Source organism: Sinocyclocheilus anshuiensis, unplaced genomic scaffold (assembly GCF_001515605.1).
Source record: "Sinocyclocheilus anshuiensis isolate Anshui unplaced genomic scaffold, SAMN03320099.WGS_v1.1 scaffold1202, whole genome shotgun sequence".
Taxonomy (NCBI): Eukaryota; Metazoa; Chordata; class Actinopteri; order Cypriniformes; family Cyprinidae; genus Sinocyclocheilus; species Sinocyclocheilus anshuiensis.
This window is the reverse complement of record NW_015558601.1, coordinates 2,887-5,959: the sequence shown is the minus strand read 5'-3', so window position 1 is coordinate 5,959 and position 3,073 is coordinate 2,887. Positions and strand designations below refer to the sequence as shown.

At 43.2% G+C, this 3,073-nt stretch overlaps 1 pseudogene; it reads left to right on the top strand.

Moving 5' to 3' along the window:
• Window positions 1-2,631, top strand: part of LOC107680156 (uncharacterized) — a 5,126-nt pseudogene extending 2,495 nt beyond the window's left edge.
• Window positions 2,632-3,073: the final 442 nt, after the last annotated feature.

The window sequence follows — 3,073 nt, the reverse complement described above, 5'->3', positions numbered from 1 at the left end:
TATTTACATGCATATATGTATATTCATATAATTTATATTATTTATAAATATATTTAATATATAAACATACCATATTTTTATTCCATATATACATGTGTGTGCATTTATATATACATAATAAATATACACAGTACGCACACATATATTATGTAAACAAAAACTTTTATTTTGAATGTGATTAATCGCGATTAATCATTTGACAGCACTAGTATAAATGGTTGTTTACACAGTTTGCATTTTGGTATTTGCAATTTGATATTATAAATAAACAGTAGGCTATATAACTGTATATCTATTTATCATGTACTGTTGACACATGCATACTATCTCGTGTTTAAATATTTATTGTGATTTATTTACAGAAGCAATAGACGGTGTGTGGGAAGGCCAGCAAAGACACCTTGAGTGCATTCAGGATCCTCCAGCATGTACAGAGTGTCTCATAGCACCAACATCAACGGGGTGGACGTTCCTTATTACAAGTGTCTCCGTGGAAGCAACAGCCTGGAAGGTTTCCACAAAGTTCTGCCTCACATGATACTAGGTACAAGTTAAACAAATGCGCAACATGTTTTCAGACATTCAGTCCTTACCTTTATACGATGCACACCAATTGTATCTTTGAAGACCACACTGTAGCAGCCGTCCACCCATACCCTGCTTACGGTCAGATTATCTGCTCTGTCTTTCATATATACCTGGTGTACTTACCTGCTCACTAGTTCTCTATCTGTGCCTGCCGAACTGCATCATACTCACCTGACATACTCGCCTGCTGTGCCATCCGTCGTGCTTTTTGTGGTGTAGTTCCTTTATATCCTGCTGCAAATAAACACTGCTTTGGGTCATGTCATGATTTTAATGCCCTTTTCTGTCATTTCAAGGTCCCCACTGTGCTGCACGTCCCTATCAGGTTTACCTGATTAGTGGAATCACTCGTTGGAACTCGGACCGCAGTTCTGAAGCTGTGTTTGGTGGCAAAGGGAGAAATCTAAGAACCTACTCTGTGCCTCTGATCGAGCGCTTCAACACCCGCTGCCAGCAGCTGTTTGGAGAAACTGTGGAGGAGAATTTCCGCGCCCCTGCTGCTGTGACATCAAATGAGCTGCTTGGTTTGGAGTACCTCTTCAGCCAAAGCACAGGTGAATCTGGTGCCTTCTCCCTCAGTGACCTCTCAAAGGATGGACCCAGTCCAGAGGAGGAGGTGGTTCAGCCTGACCCCGATGAGGACGATGAGGCCTACCAGAGGCAGAGCAGGACAGGGTGACTGCTGACCCGACCCACATAACCCTTACCATGGAGGAAACCACCACTGCTCACCCTCCGGCCTTTGTGAGTCATTTTCTGTTCACCTGAATGCACCACTAGCATTTATTCAGAGTGTTGACTGATTTTAAAATGAAGCCAATTGATGCAAAAATAGTTGTACATTCCAACAGGAGGATGCCTGTAGCCCCAACCCGCTGCCTGGATTCCAGCAGCTGGAAAACTTCTGCTCTCTGCTGGTGAAGATTGGCCTGACTGCGAATAAGCTGAGCCTGACGACGGAGCACAGGAACAGGCTCATCGCCGTATGGCACGCTGTTGAGGAACACGACAAGCAACCACAGAAGTTTCATCAGCTGTACAGAACACACTGGTGTAACACATTGTATTGCCGCACAAAGAGGGACGATCTTGCTGATGCTGCTGTGATACAACGAGTCAAGATGGCCAAACGCTATGCACCGGCACAACAGGACATCAGTGCTCACCACAACAGACTAATGTACACGCTGGTCAAACTTCTCTGGTTGGGGTTACCTCACAGTTCCAAAACGAGCCCGGAAAAAACATCCATCCTGAAGGCCTACGAGAGAATTCAGCACTGCATATTGGTGGAGGATCCAGTGCTGAGTAAAGTGGGTATTCCTCTACCAAAGATTAACATCAAGACGGTCCGGGATTTCATCCGTCATCAGGAGAGGCTCATCAACCTGCAGTCAACAAGAATGCCATCAGCCACAATATCAAAGACGGCGTCGGTCCCCTCAAAAGACTTACCTCCAGCACCATGTCAGCCGTCGGTTCTCCCTCCACCTGACTACCAACAGATTGTGTATGAACACATTCCCAGCAAGGCAGGGACCAAAGTCTTAAAAGAACGATCAGACATGGTGATGCCAGCTCCAAAAAACCCGTCCCAGGCAAAACACCCTGAATCTCCACTGACGTCTGACTTACCCCAGCAGAAAACTCCAGCCATGTCTACCATCTTCAGACCTCTACCTAGAATCACTTCATCCACCGCTCCTACACAAGTTATTCCGGCCACGTCCACCAACGCCACACCTGTGACAGTGTCTTCCAGTCAGACTGACACGTCACAGAGTGCTGACACCCCTTCAGTCTGGTCCAGAGCAACAATGTACAAAAGAAAAAACACAGTCATTCTTACTCAAGTTAGCAAAGCTTTCACGTGTACACCACTTGCCCATTTGCACACTTTGCCACCAACCCACTCAGGGACACAAAAAATATAAAAAGAAGACTTTTTGTCCCATGAAAATGATGTCGACCTCCAAAGGATTTGACAACAGAGTGTACACCAGCTATGAACACTTTACCACAGTTGTGGACTCACAAGAGTGAACTTTGTCTTGCTGTTCTGAAGATCAACTAGGACCACTGTTGTGTGGTTTTTATTTTTAGAGTTACATTTCATGTAACTACAGTTTATATTGAATATTGTTTATTCTATATAGTTTGTCATGTAACAAATTTTACATTTGGTGTATCGGTCAAATATTTCATGTTTAAACATCATATAGTTATATATATATATATATATATACGAAGAGTGCCGTTTTTCTCCAAAAAATACCATGATTACAAATGTGACATTGAATTCAATAAAAAATAAGTTAATTAAGAGACTTACGTTTTAGACACCATATTGCTTGTTTTTGCTCCATTTCGCCAACAAAAATCATTCCGAATACAGCCACAGCGCTGTTTTGTGTCTCTGAGCAACATGACGGTGTTTCGTTCTTGAATGAATCAACCGTTTAAATGATTCGGTTCAATCGCAATG